The sequence below is a fragment of the Rhinoraja longicauda genome, chromosome 4 (assembly GCF_053455715.1).
Source record: "Rhinoraja longicauda isolate Sanriku21f chromosome 4, sRhiLon1.1, whole genome shotgun sequence".
NCBI lineage: Eukaryota > Metazoa > Chordata > Chondrichthyes > Rajiformes > Arhynchobatidae > Rhinoraja > Rhinoraja longicauda.
The window spans coordinates 37,872,615-37,889,773 of NC_135956.1; the positions used below are offsets into that span (position 1 = coordinate 37,872,615).

General features: G+C 42.8%; 1 protein-coding gene across 1 annotated transcript in view; it reads right to left on the reverse strand.

Annotated features, from left to right (window-relative positions):
- The window catches only part of tsnare1 (T-SNARE Domain Containing 1), a 574,772-nt gene extending 562,619 nt beyond the window's left edge, over positions 1 to 12,153 (reverse strand). Inside the window, exon 1 of the mRNA XM_078398598.1 lies at positions 12,076 to 12,153. The gene's annotated coding sequence lies outside the window, so the exon portion shown is untranslated. The remainder of the gene's footprint in view (positions 1 to 12,075) is intronic.
- Positions 12,154 to 17,159: the final 5,006 nt, after the last annotated feature.

Genomic DNA, 17,159 nt, shown 5'->3' on the forward strand with positions numbered 1-17,159 from the left:
AGAGTGCAGAGAAGATTTACGAGGATGTTGCCAGGACTCAAGCGCCTGAGCTTTAAAGAGAGATTGGGCAGACTTGGACTTTATTTTATGGAGCGCAAGAGGCTGAAAAGTTGTTTTAGTGTGGTGCATAAAATCATGAGGCGAATGGATAAGGTGACTGCACAGTGTGTTTTATCCAGGATAGGAAAAACAAGAATGAGAGAGCATAAGTTTAAGGTAAGAGGTGAAAGATTTAATCGAAACCCAAGGGGCATCTTTTATCTGTCAGTTTACCCAAGGCCAATACAGCTTTAATCATAATACATTAATTGTTTAACATTGTAGGAACGCAAAGAATAGGAAAAGATGAATTAGGCTTTTCAGCTTAGTCCACCATTCAATAAGAAATATTAAAGTTTTGACAATCCATTCTGTGATTAATCAGAGAGCCTCCGAGTTTGGCATCGGGCACACGGGATGCTGATTCCAATGCTCCCTTTCAACACACCGGGGTTCCGTTTCCATCGCTCCCTTTCAACCACTCTCCTGTTTCAATGCTCACGAGAAACCAATCTGGTCCAGTTTTCTGCACTCCCTTGACTCCTATCAGGGTCCCATTTCCATGCTGCTGTGAAAATTACTCACATCAATAGACAATAGGTGCAGGAGTAGGCCATTCGGCCCTTCGAGCCAGCACCATCTTGAAAAGATAATGACAGTGTGTAATATCTATACGAGTAAATTCATGTGTTTTGGAGTAATCATTGCAGCAATACCGAATGGCTCCACCAAAACCCTGAAGATTATAGATGATTGGAGTTTTACTGTAATTCCATACATATGCTTTTGCTCCATTATGGATTCACATTTGGTTCACAGAAATATCCTGAACTCAGATTTTAAAACGATTCAGTGACCTAATGTTGACTGCATTTACAGAATAGAGTTACTATTGTAATTTCTTCTGTAAAAGACGTGGCTGCAATTGTCACACTTTGTTCCCCAGACTAAATTTCCCTCGTCTTTAGACACCATCCTCGATCCATCAATGCTAAAGTTCTCTGAAAACTTGTCAGATCAGTCTTTAATCATCTAATTCCAAGGGAACGTAGCCTAGTTGCCAATATCTGATCATAATGCAGCCTAGTGTTCAAATAAGTCTCAGATTTCAGGTCCCAAGGCCTCACCCACAGTGCACCATGACAGACTTTGACAGCTCACCACTGCCTTCGGCCTTTGGTATTGTTTTGAATGTCTCCAATGGTCAGAAACTGTTCCAGTGGACATAAAAATATTTAATAAAAATTAGCAGAAGATTTTAACAACTTAAAATACCTTGAAATGATAGCAGATAACTTACTTTATTTTAATTAAACCACCAAGTGCTAGAGTAAGTCAGCAGGTCAGCAGTATCTGTGGAGGAAATGGATAGGTGGCATTTCAGGTCGGGTCGGGACCGATCTTCATCATACTAAATACTTTAATTAAGTTTCCAGCATTTGCTGTTCCTTGTGCCTCCTCTTTAATGTTCATAATTAATTAAACCAGTTATTTTCCCTTAGCTTTCCTCACAGTAGAGTCATAGACAGTCACGGATAAGGCCGAGGGAGCAAATGTACTCTGGTCTGGTCTATGAATGGGGTTAAAGAGTTCAGATGCACCAGCATCTCACCTCTAATCCTCTCAGACCTTATCATTTGTTAAAGAATGTACAGTTGGAACATGGACTGCAGATTGTCAGTATTCTTCACGGAACTGCCAGCTGCTAGTAAACCTGGTCTCGGCAAAACTTCTTTGCTAGTCTCGGTTCTTATATCTACTCACACTATTCCAAATTTTGGGATAGCTGAGGCTTCACCTAGTTGGAGAATATTTCCAGCCCTTTGTATTCTAGTCCTTGAGATATCAAGTCCAGTATTCCAGAAAACCTGTGGGTTATTTTCTCCACTTAGCAAAAATATTTCAACAATATATAACCATGGACTCTTCCAAATCTCTATGGACCTCTCCTTTTAGCTTTTCAGCCTAATGAATGAATGAATGAATGAATGAGTTTATTGGCCAAGTATGCATATACAAGGAATGAGCCTTGGTGCTCTGCTCACAAATCACAACACAAACATACAGTTTACAATTAAGGATAAAGCATAAACACATCAAAACAATAAGGATACACCATTACGGTCTAAACATGTGGGTGACAATAAACCAGAGCAAAAAAGAGACCACAGACTTTGGTTATTGAGTAGAACTATCACTCGTGGAAAAAAGCTGTTTTTATGTCTGGCTGTGGCTGCTTTGACAGTCCGGAGTCGCCTTCCAGAGGGAAGTGTTTCGAAGAGTTTGTGGCCAGGGTGAGAGAGGTCAGAGATGATCTTGCCCGCTCGCTTCCTGGCCCTTGCAGTGTACAGTTCATCAATGGGGGGAAAGTTGCAGCCAACAACCTTCTCAGCTGTGCGAACGATCCATTGCAGCCTCCGGATGTCGTGCTTGGTGGCTGAGCCAAACCAGACCATGATGGAGAAGGTGAGGACGGACTCAATGATAGCAGTATAGAATTGGACCATCATTGCCTGTGGCAGATTGTGTTTCTTCAGTTCCCGCAGGAAGTACATCCTCTGTTGGGCCTTTTTGACTGTGGAGTAGATGGTGGCCCCCCATTTAAGGTCCCTGAAGATGATGGTTCCAAGGAACTTAAATGACTCCACAGATGTGACTATGGTGTTGTTGATGGTGAGTGGAGGGAGGGAGGGGAGGGGGGATCTCTTTGAAAGTTTACAATTAGTTCCACTGTCTTGAGAGCATTGAGCTCCAGGTTGTTGCGATGGCACCAGGATGCCAGCTGTGTCACTTCCCATCTGTAGGCAGATTCCTCCTCATCCTGGATCAGTCCAATCAGGGTTGTGTCATCCGCAAACTTGAGAAGCTTGACAGAGGAGTCTTTGGAGGTGCAGTCGTTGGTGTAGAGAGAGTAAAGGAGAGGGGAGAGTACACAGCTTTGCGGTGCTTCTATGCTGAGGGTCTGCGGGTCCGAGATGTGCTTTCCCAGCCTCACATGCTGCTTCCTGTCCGTCAGGAAGTTGATGTAAGAAAATAACTGCAGATGCTGGTACAAATTGAAGGTATTTATTTCACAAAATGCTGGAGTAACTCAACAGGTCAGGCAGCATCTCAGGAGAGAAGGAATGAGTGACGTTTCGGGTCGACACCCTTCTTCAGACTGATGTCAGGGGGGCGGGACAAAGGAAGGATATAGGTGGAGACAGGATGATAGAGGGAGAACTGGGCTGGGGGAGGGGAAGAGAGGGACAGAGGAACTATCTAAAGTTGGTGAAGTCAATGTTCATACCGCTGGCCTGCAAGCTGCCCAAGCGAAATATGACGTGCTGTTCCTCCAATTTCCGGTGGGCCTCACTATGGCGAGGAGGAGGCCCATGACATAAAGGTCAGACTGTCAGGAAGTTGATGATCCACTGACAGGGGTTCAGGCACAGTCAGCTGGGAGAGTTTGTAGTGTGGTAGCTCTGGCACAATGGTGTTAAAAGCAGAGCTAAAGTTCACAAACAAAATCCTGGCATAGATCCCCTTGTGGTCTAGGTGCTGGAGGATGAAGTGCAGGCCCAGATTGACTGCGTCGTCCACCGATCTATTGGCCCTATATGCAAACTGAAGGGGGTCCAGCAGGGGGTTTGTGATGTTTTTCAGCTGGGCCAGCACAAGTCTTTCATTTCTGTTCTTTGGTCCAACTCAAGTTAGCTTTCATTTGCCCAGATCAAATCTCAGATCATTGACTATTTCTCCCCACAAAATAAAGTCTAGACAATAGACAATAGACAATAGGTGCAGGAGTAGGCCATTCAGCCCTTCGAGCCAGCACCGCCATTCAATGCGATCATGGCTGATCACTCTCAATCAGTACCCCGTTCCTGCCTTCTCCCCATACCCCCTCACTCCGCTATCCTTAAGAGCTCTATCCAGCTCTCTCTTGAAAGCATCCAACGAACTGGGCTCCACTGCCTTCTGAGGCAGAGAATTCCACACCTTCACCACTCTCTGACTGAAAAAGTTCTTCCTCATCTCCGTTCTAAATGGCCTACCCCTTATTCTTAAACTGTGGCCCCTTGTTCTGGACTCCCCCAACATTGGGAACATGTTTCCTGCCTCTAATGTGTCCAATCCCCTAATTATCTTATATGTTTCAATAAGATCCCCCCTCATCCTTCTAAATTCCAGTGTATACAAGCCCAATCGCTCCAGCCTTTCAACATACGACAGTCCCGCCATTCCGGGAATTAACCTAGTGAACCTACGCTGCACGCCCTCCATAGCAAGAATATCCTTCCTCAAATTTGGAGACCAAAACTGCACACAGTACTCCAGGTGCGGTCTCACCAGGGCCCGGTACAACTGTAGAAGGACCTCTTTGCTCCTATACTCAACTCCTCTTGTTACGAAGGCCAACATTCCATTGGCTTTCTTCACTGCCTGCTGTACCTGCATGCTTCCTTTCATTGACTGATGCACTAGGACACCCAGATCTCGTTGAACTCCCCCTCCTCCTAACTTGACACCATTCAGATAATAATCTGCCTTTCTAATCTTACTTCCAAAGTGAATAACCTCACACTTATCTACATTAAACTGCATCTGCCATGTATCCGCCCACTCACACAACCTGTCCAAGTCACCCTGCAGCCTTATTGCATCTTCCTCACAATTCACACTACCCCCCATCTTAGTATCATCTGCAAATTTGCTAATGGTACTTTTAATCCCTTCGTCTAAGTCATTAATGTATATCGTAAATAGCTGGGGTCCCAGCACCGAACCTTGCGGTACCCCACTGGTCACTGCCTCCCATTCCGAAAGGGACCCATTTATCCCCACTCTTTGCTTTCTGTCTGTCAACCAATTTTCTATCCATGTCAGTACCCTACCCCCAATACCATGTGCCCTAATTTTGCCCACTAATCTCCTGTGTGGGACCTTGTCGAAGGCTTTCTGAAAGTCGAGGTACACCACATCCACTGACTCTCCCTTGTCAATTTTCCTAGTTACATCCTCAAAAAATTCCAGTAGATTTGTCAAGCATGATTTCCCCTTCGTAAATCCATGCTGACTCGGAATGATCCCGTTACTGCTATCCAAATGCTCAGCAATTTCGTCTTTTATAATTGACTCCAGCATCTTCCCCACCACTGATGTCAGACTAACTGGTCTATAATTACCCGTTTTCTCTCTCCCTCCTTTCTTAAAAAGTGGGGTAACATTTGCTATCCTCCAATCCACCGGAACTGATCCTGAATCTATAGAACATTGAAAAATGATCTCCAATGCTTCCACTATTTCTAGAGCCACCTCCTTAAGTACCCTGGGATGCAGACCATCAGGCCCTGGGGATTTATCAGCCTTCAGTCCCATCAGTCTACCCAAAACCATTTCCTGCCTAATGTGGATTTCCTTCAGTTCCTCCATCACCCTAGGTTCTCCGACCCCTAGAACATTTGGGAGATTGTGTGTATCTTCCTCAGTGAAGACAGATCCAAAGTAACGGTTTAACTCGTCTGCCATTTCTTTGTTCTAATTTTTTTCTTACGGTTATAAATATTTTGTACCAAGAAGCTGTCCCAAAAATCCCCCCAAAATTTCCGAACATAACAGCTTATACTATTTGCTTCCATCATTCTTTGAAAAGTGACTTCCCTTCTTAAATCTAACATTTTGCTTGTGCGACATTTTTCCTTTGATCGTTCTGTTTATGTGCATCGCTATACATTGCTATTGTCAATATTCACAGATACAATTCCACAAGAGTATTGCATTCTTTGTTGTTCAGTATATATAACCAAAATGTTTCTGCTGAATTGTTCACCTTCGGAGTATAAAAGTTGTGAGGTCATGTTGCAGTTATATAAGATGTTGATGAGGCTGCATTTAGAGTATTGCATTCAATTTTGGGCACCGTGTTGTAGGAAAGATGTTGTCAAGTTGGAAAGGGTAAAGAAAAGATTTACGAGGATTTTGCCAGGACTCGAGGGGCTGATCAAAAGGACGAGGTTGAGTAGACTGGGACTCTATTCCTTGGAGCGCAGGAGGATGAGGGGTGATCTTATAGAGGTGCATAAAATTACGAGAGGAAGAGAACGGGTAGACATACAAAGTCTCTTGCCCAGCATAGGGGAATCGACAACCAGAGGACATGGGCTTAAGCTGAAGAGGGAAAGATTTAATATGAATCCGTGGGGTTTTTTTTCACACAAAGGGTGGTGTGAAACAAGAGAAGGTAGTTGTGGCAAGAACTATTGCAATGTTTAAGAAACAATTAGGCAAGTACATAGATAGGACAGGTTTAGAGGAATATGGACTAAACGTAGACTGGTGGGACTAGTGTAGATGGGACATGTTGATTGGTGTGGCAGGTTGGGCCAAAGGGCCTGTTTCCACACAGTATGACTCTATGACTCCTCCTAATAGATTCTTCTTCAACTCGTGTAATTGTAACTATCATACTATGAAATTACCAGTAATGGTACACAGGGCAATAACAAAAAACTGATTCAGAGGCTCCCAGGATTACAAATGATCTGACAAATGAAAATTCATCTTTATGCAGATTCGCTCATACATTTTAAACCATTTTCTGAGCGAGTAATAATAAAAAATGTTTCATGATATTCAGTTATGACAAAATCTGGTATATATTCCATTAGTTTGATTATGGGTAGTGTTAGGGTGATTCCTGAATGAAATTAAAGAATTATAGCAAGTGGATGTGAAGCAATGTTACTATACCATACGTGGTACTACAACAAAATGATATTTCTGACTTACAGAGAAATCGCCTTCAGGATAGCTCAGGTACATAACACTTACATAACCTGTGGACTCTGTATCTGCTTGGCAATTTATTTGATCAGCGCTCCAAGAATAGTAAGGATATAGATAGCTAGACCAAAGATCAATGATAAAGGGCGTGGTTTATAAACAAACATACAAATTGGAGGAACAGCATTTCATATTTCGCTTGGGTAGCTTCCACCCCAGCGGTATGAACATTAACTTCTCTAACTACAAGTCGCCCATGCTTTCCCTCTCCCTCCATCCCCTCCCCTTCCCAGTTCTCCCACCAGTCTTACAGTCTCCAACTACATTCTATCTCTGTACCAATCACTCCCCTGACATCAGTCTGAAGAAGGGTCTCGACCCAAAACGTCACCCGTTCCTTCTCTCCAGAGATGCTTCCTGTCCCACTGAGCTACTCCAGCATTTTGTGGCTTCCATACAAATTGGAAGTACGAAAAGGCCTTTACGCCCATTAAGCCTGTTCTGCATCTCATCCTCCATCCCCTCTACTCCAGTCTTGAAGAATGGTCCTGACCTGAAAACAACATCTACCCATTTCCCTCCACTGATGCTGCCCAACCTGTTCTTTTTAATCCAAATGTAACCTCCGCTCCACAATCCACTCCACCTGCAGAAATCTTTCATCTAACAAGCGAAAACAAATCAGAACCAAAAAAATGGATGCTGTAAATATAAGAGGAAAAACGGAAAATGCTAGAAATACCCAACAGATCCGGTGACATCTGTATGAAGAGAAACATAGAAACAGAGAAAATAGGTGCAGGAGTAGGCCATTCGGCTCTTCAAGCCAGCACTGCCATTCAATAAGATCATGGCTGATCATCTGAAATCTGTACTCCGTTCTGGCTTATTCCCCATATCCCTTGATTCCCTTAGCCCTAAGTCAAGAGCTAAATCTAACTCTCTCTTGAAAACTTCCATGGCTTGCCTATTTATCTGTCTGAATATATGTCTCTTCAACATGGTGACTGTATCCGATCAAAGCCAGTGTTTCAGGTTGAAGATCTTTCGTCAGAATTGTGAAGGAGATAAAAAGCTTGTCGGCATGAGAGGCTGCATCTGTTGGAATCTGAAGAAATAAGAAGCTGCTGGAGAAACTTAGTTGGTCAAGCAGCATCTGGGGAGGGAAACGGGCAGTCAACATGTCCGGTTGAGACCCTTCATCTGAACTGGACCCGTATTCATTTAGTTTTGTTTATTGTCACATGTACCAAAGGAGAGTGAAAAGCTTTTGGTGCGTGCTAACCAGTCAGCGGAAAAACAACACATGATTACAATCGACAATCCCCAGTGTACAGGTACATGATAAAGGGAATAACGTTAAATGCACTATAAGGTCAATTAAGGTCCAGTCAAAGATAATCTGAGGGTCTCCAATGAGGTCGATAATAGCTCCGAACTGTTCTCGGGTTGTTGGTAGGATGGTTCATCCACAAAGTGCTGGAGTAACTCAACTGGTCAGGCAGCATCCGTGGAAGAAATGAACAGGCAACATTTTGGGTCAGAACTTTCTGGGGAAAAAAAGAGATTATCTGAAGAAGGGACCTGGCCCCAAAAGGTTGCCTGACCATTTCCTCTTCTGATGCTGCCTGGCCTGCTGAGTTACTCCAGCGCTTTGTTTTGCTCAAGCTTCTTTTGTCTCCTTCCCAGTTCTAGCAAAGGATCACTGAGTCAGATTCACTTTCCCACAGATGCAGCCTGACCTGCTGTGCATTCCCAGCACATTCTGCTTGAATATCCTTTCACCTCTATGCCAACCAAGCAGCGATTTACCTCTGCCTTAAAAATATTCAAAGATAGTTTCCACCAGTTCTTGAGGAAGAGATCCAAAGAGATTCATTGCCTGCCGAAAAAAGAGATTATCTCATCATCGTCTTAACTATACGATTCATTGGTTTAAATGAGCAATGACTCCCAGTTCTAGATTCTCCCAACAAAAGAAAATATCTTTGGCACATCTACAGTAGTGGATATGGTAAAGTCCAGCCACTGTAATATAGCCAAACAAATTTACAGTTAATAGGCACAAAAAGCTGGAGTGACTCAGCAGGACAGGCAGCACCTCTGGACAGAAGGAATGGGTGATGTTTCGGGTTGAGACCCTTCTTTTCTCGATCCAAAACGCCACCCATTCTTTTTTTCCAGAGATGCTGCTTGTCCCACTGAGTTACTCCAGCTTTTTGTGTCTATCTTCGGTTTAAACCAGCATCTGCAGTTCCTTCCTACAAATTTACATTTAAAGTATGGGTGGTTCAAACTATTTGTGGGCCTTAATTCTGAAATTTTGGCAAAATCACATCAAAACGTATGTTCCATGCCTTCATTTTACTTATTTAGTGAAGTGCAGTCAGATGATTTCACAGAGGATTTGGTCTAATTTGCTAAGGACCCACCTCTTGCATGAGAATGCATTTGTTCTTTTTTCCAATTATGTTTTTGTACAGTCATCTTTCTTTTAGAATTTTGTGCAATTTACATATAATTTGTTTTTGGTGTGTTTGAATCTATGTTACATTGGCACTGTCACAAGCAATAGTTTTCATTGTACCGGTGTCTCGCTGTACTCAAGCATATATCAATAAACATGAACTTGAGGACCAAGGGCATGAACAACCCAATCACACTTCATGACTGGATTTCAGATAAAATTCAATCACAAAGCGCACAGTATTTCTAGACCGATATATTTTAATGCATGGTGCGATATTTGGCGGAATAACCACGGCAAATGAAAAGCAAATCATTTATTTACCCAAGTACAAAAGTAAAGAAATCTTACTGACATGGTATGGGGCTTTAGTGGTACCACACTTGAAGCTTTGTTCTCTGTTTCCAAGGAGCTTTGTTCACTGTTTCCAAGGAAAGATGGGTTTGCAGCATGGACATGCGGTGGAATTTAATTCTTTAATACTCAACACTTGCATGTGTGTTTTGTTTTCTTTTGACCATACAATCATTAACAATCTCATCAGACTCCAATAGGTCCACTCTTTCAATTACCTCTGCCTCAATTATCTCGCACTTGCTCACTTGCACATGATGACACATTATGAGATGACTCTGCGTCATACGCATTACGGAAATCCAAGGTACAACATGAAATATACAACTTTAAAAATAACTTAAGTCAATTAAGTATTTTCTGTATCTTCTCTTCACAACAATTAGACGAGCTAAACGACTTCTTAAGTGCAATTTGAAAATTCTAAATGGACAATAAGTGACTTGAGGATATGTGTGCAATCAGCATATTTCCATTATGTTGTTAACAAATCTCACAGACATTATTTTCTGAGTCATATTGCTTTGGAGGTACTGGAGTGGTATGCAATGCACTAAACTGAAGATTTCTCCTTTAAGACCACAAGGCATGATTGATTGGAAAACATGTTAACTTTAGCAGAAGGGTGGAAATCTCTCACTAAATTTAATACCCCCACCTTCAAATGATCAGTTGTCCTCCTTGCTTTACAGAGGGACTGTGGGGTCCAAGTCCATAACTCCATGAAAGTGGCAGCACAAGTAGATAGAGTGGTAGAGAAGGCATATGGTGTGCTTGCCTTCATTGGTCACGGCCTTGAGTCCAAAAATCATGATAGAAACATAGAAACATAGAAAATAGGTGCAGGAGTAGGCCATTCGGCCCTTCGAGCCTGCACCGCCATTCAATATGATCATGGCTGATCATCCAGCTCAGTAACCTGTACCTGCCTTCTCTCCATACCCCCTGATCCCTTTAGCCACAAGGGCCACATGATGTAGTATTATAGGAATTTGGTTCAGCTACATTTGGAGTATTGCATGCAGTTCTGGTCAGTCTATTCATTACAGGAAGGATGTGAAGACTTTGGAAAGGGTACAGAGGACATTTACCAGGGTGTTGCCTGGATTAGGGAGCATTAGCTACATGGAGAGGTTGAACATACTTGGGTTGTTTTATCTGGAACAACAGAGGTTGCAGGGAGTCCTGATAGAAGTACATAAAATTATGAGAAGCACAGATCGAACTTTTCCCAGAATTAAAATAGCTTTAAAGTGAGAGGGGGTAAAGTTCAAAGATGTGCAGGGCGAGTTTTATTTTTCACACAGAGTGTTAAGTGCCTGAAATGCACTGCGCTGGTGGTGGAGAAAGTTACAATAGTGGTATTTAAGAGATTTTTGGATAGGGACATGGATATGCAAGAAATAGAGGGAGATGGATAATGTGCAGACAGGTAAGAGTTGGCTTTGGCATCATGTTCGGCACAGACATTGTGGGCAAAGGGCCTGTTCCTGCACTGTTCGAAGTTCTATGATTTTATTCTCAAGTGACTTGCAAACAAGGTAAAATGTATTAATTTTATTTTAGAATGCAAGTTATGTGTTGCATTACTTTTATGGTTGCATTTAAAAACAAAGGATAAGTGAAAATACACATATCCAAAAGTAATTAAAACAAATGAACTCTGCTTAAATTAAAAGAGTAGTCAGTTAAAATTGAGAACTGAACAGAAGTTTTGATAAATGGTACAGTCATTCACAATAATTAAATCTTGGCAAGATCACAGGACTATCACATGTGGGATCTGACAAGCCAGTGTTGAAAGTTTTAGAATTCCTTATTCAGGATCATTCGGTACGCTGTCACTGTCATGCGAAGTAAATTGGTAACAAAAATCCTTGAAATGTTAACCAACTCTTCATGATCACTTAAAAAAAGGACTGAACAGATTCAATATTCTGTAAACGTTACCAAAGACTAAAATCAATGCTTCCTTAGTCTCAGTTATTTAACAAGTCTCTCAACTGCGATAACCCGTCAACCAATTCAGTTCACATCAATCATTTCCAGTCCACTATCATTAAAACATGCTCCAAAAACACTTCCAATCTAGCAGGAATATTGCTGTTAATAGCAACTTTATGTATAAAGTATCGCTGCAGATCAAACACAAGGTTAGTTTCAGTTTGCGTTCCCCACCCCTTTACCCACAGAAAACTCACCTGGGACAATCCAAACTATAATGGCTGAAACCTGAACATGTTAATAATAGGAATCAGATTGCATGTTCTGACTTCCCCCCAAAATAGACATAGGTTTTAAAAAATATATGCTATAGATATATTTAAAAAACCCAAGAGGATTCATATCGAGAACAAACCTGGACAATGCAATTGCACAATAAATATTTACATACATATCACAGACACATTTCTGCTCTATCAAATATATGATATAAAACAATTGCCTACCCCTGCAGTGACTGGATGTTGGAAGTACGCAGAAACAACCAGCTGCAAACCCCAGCCGCGTCACGTGCTCAAGGACCACGAACGACGTGACGCGGCGCCTATTGGGAATTGTAGTTCATAGGGTGCGGACGGGGAGTGTAATCGAAACGGAGGGTGAACTACCATCCCCAACATGCAGAGCGCAGCCAGCAATTGAATTGCTCTACATGTTATCGTGGGTGGTTGAGATGCAAGGAAATGACTACATTTGTACATTGTTTGGGCCTCATCGCATGATTTGCCATAAGAAATCAAGAAGAAGTATGCCTCAGCTTTTGAACATTTTTTAGGCGAACTCCACTGAGTGTACTCTTGGCAATTGAGAGATCAGTCCAGTAAGTCTTGTTTCCAGGCAAGTGACGTGCTAAATGACGTTACCTAAACATGTTCACTGAACATTGTGCAGCTCGACAAACTGCATTAATTGATTCATGCAGCCTTCAGCCATGATTTGCAAGATTTAGGGGTAAACAAGCATGCAACTGCTGGTTTTAAATGGCAAACATTCCTTCCTCCTGTTGAAAAACTGCAACATACAAATAACAAAAAACTACAAATGCAGAAAACGTTGGAAATGCTCAAGTTAAAAGGGAACTGTAGAAAGAACAGGGTTGCCTTTTCAGGTTAAAGATTATTAACAACAGGGAAGGAAACATAGAAAATAGGTGCAGGAGTAAGCCATTTGGCCCTTCGAGCCAGCACCGCCATTAAATGTGATCATGGCTGATCATCCACAATCAGTACCCCATTCCTGCCTTCTCCCCATAACCCTTGATTCCGCTAGCACTAAGAGCTCTATCTAACTCTCTTTTGAATGCATCCAGTGAATTGGCCTCCACTGCCTTCTGAGGCAGAGAATTTCACAAATTCATAACTCTGGGTGAAAAGGTTTTTCCTCATCTCAGTTCTAAATGGCCTACCCCTTATTCTTAAACTGTGGCCCCTAGTTCTTGACTCCCCCAAAATCAGGAACATATTTCCTGCATCTAGCTTGTCCAATCCCTTAATAATTTTAGATGTTTCTATAAGACCCCCTCACATCCTTCTAAATTCCAGTGAATACAAGCCCAATCATTCCATTCTTCCTTCATTCGACAGTACCGCCATCCCGGGGATTAACCTCGTGAACCTAAGCTGCATTCCCTCAATACCAAGGATGTCCTTCCTCAAATTAGGAGACTGAAACTGCACTCAACATTCCAGGTGTGGTCTCACCAGGGCACTGTACAACAACAGAAGGACCTCTTTGCTCCGATACTCAAATCCTCTTATGAAGGCCAACATGCAATTAGCTTTTTTCACTGCCTACTGTACCTGCATGTTTACTTTCAGTGACTGATGAACAAAGACACCCAGGTCTCATTGCACTTCCCCTTTTCCTAATCTGGCACGATTCAGATAATAATCTGCCTTCTTGTTCTTGTCACCAAAGTGGATAACCTCACATTTATCCACATTACACTGCATCTGCCATGCATCTGTCCACTCACCCAACCTATCCAAGTCACCCTGCATCCTCATAGCACCCTCTTCACAGTTCACACTGCCACCCAGCTTTACTAATGTTACTTTTAATTACTTCATCTAAATCATTAATAAATACTATAAATAGCTGTGGTCCCAGCACTGAGCCTTGCGACACCCCACTAGTCACTGCCTGACATTCTGAAAGGGACCTGTTAATTCCTGCTCTTTGTTTCCTGTCTGCCAACCAATTTTCTATCCATGTCAATATCTTACCCCCAAAACCATGTGCTCTAATTTTATAGACAATAGACAATAGACAATAGGTGCAGGAGTAGGCCATTCAGCCCTTCGAGCCAGCACCGCCATTCAATGCGATCATGGCTGATCACTCTCAATCAGTACCCCGTTCCTGCCTTCTCCCCATACCCCCTTACTCCGCTATCCTTAAGAGCTCTAGCCAGCTCTCTCTTGAAAGCATCCAACGAACTGGCCTCCACTGCCTTCTGAGGCAGAGAATTCCACACCTTCACCACCCTCTGACTGAAAAAGTTCTTCCTCATCTCCGTTCTAAATGGCCTACCCCTTATTCTCAAACTGTGGCCCCTTGTTCTGGACTCCCCCAACATTGGGAACATGTTATCTGCCTCTAATGTGTCCAATCCCCTAATTATCTTATTTGCCCACTAATCTCCTGTGTGGGACCTTATCAAAGGTTTTCTGAAAGTCCAGATACACTATATCCAATGGCTCTCCCTTATCCATTTTACTTGTTACATCCTCAAAAAATTCCAGAAGATTAGTCAAGCAAAATTGCCCCTTCATAAATCCATGCTGACTTGGACCAATCCTGTTACTGTTATTCAAATGTGCCACTATTACATCTTTAATAATTGACACCAGCATCTTCCCCACCACCGATGTCAGGCTAACTGGTCTATAATTCCCTGTTTTCACTCTCCCTCCTTTCTTGAAAAGTGGGATTACATTAGCTACCCACCAATCCACAGGAACTGATCCAGAATCTACAGAACATTGGAAAATGATCACCAATGCGTCCACGATTTTTAGAGCCACCTCCTTGTGTACCCTGGGATGCAGGCCATCAGGCCCTGGGGATTTATCAGCCTTCAGTCCCATCAGTCTACCCAACACCATTTCCTGACTAATGTGAATTTCCTTCAGTTCCTCCGTCACCCAAGATCCTCTGTCCCCCAATAATTCTGGGAGATTGTTTGTGGCTTCATTAGTGAAGACAGAACCAAAGTACCTGTTCAACTCGTCTGCCATTTCCTTGTTCTCCAAAAAGAAAATAAGTCAGTTCTCAAACCACAAGAAGGAGAGAGAGAGTGATGGATGGAATAATGGAAAGAACTCTGATCGAGTTAGGCTAAGGATGAGATGGAGATGAGGTAATTTGGTGAATGGGTGTTAGTTCATTTGTTTTTGTAAACCGGGAAAGAGTTTAGAGAAGTTAGAAATAGTACAGACAAGTGAATAGAAAATTGTGTCACACCTTCAGACATCCAAAAAACATTTGCAATTCTTTGCATTGACAATGAAGTATGATTACTGCTGTAAAATTAAAAGTACTGTATTTTACAGGACAGCCACATACACAGATCCCCAAACAACCATGTATTGACAATCAATTCATCAATTTTAAAGATTGTGCTTGAGGAATAAATACCTTGGTGAATACTGGCGATAACTCCTCCCTCTTCTTCAAAACAAAGTGGTGAAGTCCTTCCATATGAAAGAATATATAGGAGTTTATTTTAACATCTCATCTGAAAGAGGAAACCCTTAGTACTGAAGTGTCAATTTAGATTTTTCTTGTAAGCAAGTATGTGTTGTGGGTACTGAATTTTCACAATGTGGTTCAGCTGACCCATAACTGCCAGCAGATCAATGGGGTGGCTGAAGATTAATATTTGGAATGTTCTATTTGACTTTCTCGAATAAGCAATGCTTGTTTCAACGTAGCCACAAAGGAAAGTTCAAACACCAACTAGACCTGGAATTTCAGAAAACACTGTTGACTTGACTAAAGTTCTAACTTGATGTTTGATAATTTCATTACTTTTGCTGTTTTTTTAAGGTATTAAATATTTTGAAACTGCAAGTGTGGACTGACGCAAAGAAGTCTTAAGTTTATTTTCTAGGCTAACTGAATTAGGAGCTCTCAAGTTATATAACACTGTGCCCTCAACTAGCTGCTGAGGTAGCGCAGCGGTAGAGTTGCTGCTTTACAGCGAATGCAGTGCCGGAGACTCAGGTTCGATCCTGACTACGGGTGCTGCACTGTAAGGAGTTTGTACGTTCTCCCCGTGACCTGCGTGGGTTTTCTCCGAGATCTTCGGTTTCCTCCCACACTCCAAAGACGTACAGGTATGTAGGTTAATTGGCTGGGTAAATGTAAAAAAAATTGTAAAAATTGTCCCTAGTGGGTGTAGGATAGTGTTAATGTACGGGGATCACTGGGCGGCACGGACTTGGAGGGCCGAAAAGGCCTGTTTCCGGCTGTATATATATATGATATGATATATATATATGATATGATATATGATGTAACGTTTACGGGATTCCTACTCCTGGAGTTTACCTCATGATGCTTTCTGCAAAGAACTGCATGACCTCAACAACCCTGAAGAGAAGATCAACAATATCTTTGGCAAACCATTCGCTTCAAGTTCTCCGAGCACCTAGCACCAGGCCAATTTGGATGTAGGTAACAATTCAATTACCCACAGAGGGGCAAAATTCTGAAATTCCTTTATGACCACCGTCACCGGAGAAATAGCATATCAAGACTGCAGTGGATAGAAGTCAACCTAGGCCTGCACTTCATCCTCCAGCAAGACCGCAAGGGGACCTATGCCAGGATTCTGTTTGTAGACTTTAGCTCTGCTTTTAACACCATTGTGCCAGAGCTACTACACTACAAACTCTCCCAGCTGACTGTGCCTGAACCCCTCTGTCAGTGGATCATCTACTTCCTGACGGACAGGAAGCAGCATGTGAGGCTGGGAAATCACATCTCGGACCCGCAGACCCTCAGCATAGGAGCACCGCAAGGCTGCGTACTCTCCCCTCTCCTTTACTCTCTCTACACCAACGACTGCACCTCCACAGACTCCTCTGTCAAGCTCCTCAAGTCCAACCCTGATTGGACTGATCCAGGATGGGGAGGAATCTGCCTACAGATGGGAAATGACACAGCTGGCATCCTGGTGCCATCGCAACAACCTGGAGCTCAATGCTCTCAAGACAATGGAACTAATTGTAGACATTCGAAGAGATCCCCCTCCTCCCCCCCCCCCCCCCACTCACCATCAACAACACCATAGTCACATCTGTGGCGTAATTTAAGTTCCTTGGAACCATCATCTCCAGGGACCTTAAATGGGGGGCCACCATCGACTCCACAGTCAAAAAGGCCCAACAGAGGATGCTATCATTGAGTCCGTCCTCACCTTCTCCATCATGGTCTGGTTTGGCTCAGCAACCAAGCACGACATCCGGAGGCTGCAACGGATCGTTCGCACAGCTGAGAAGGTTGTTGGCTGCAACCTTCCCCC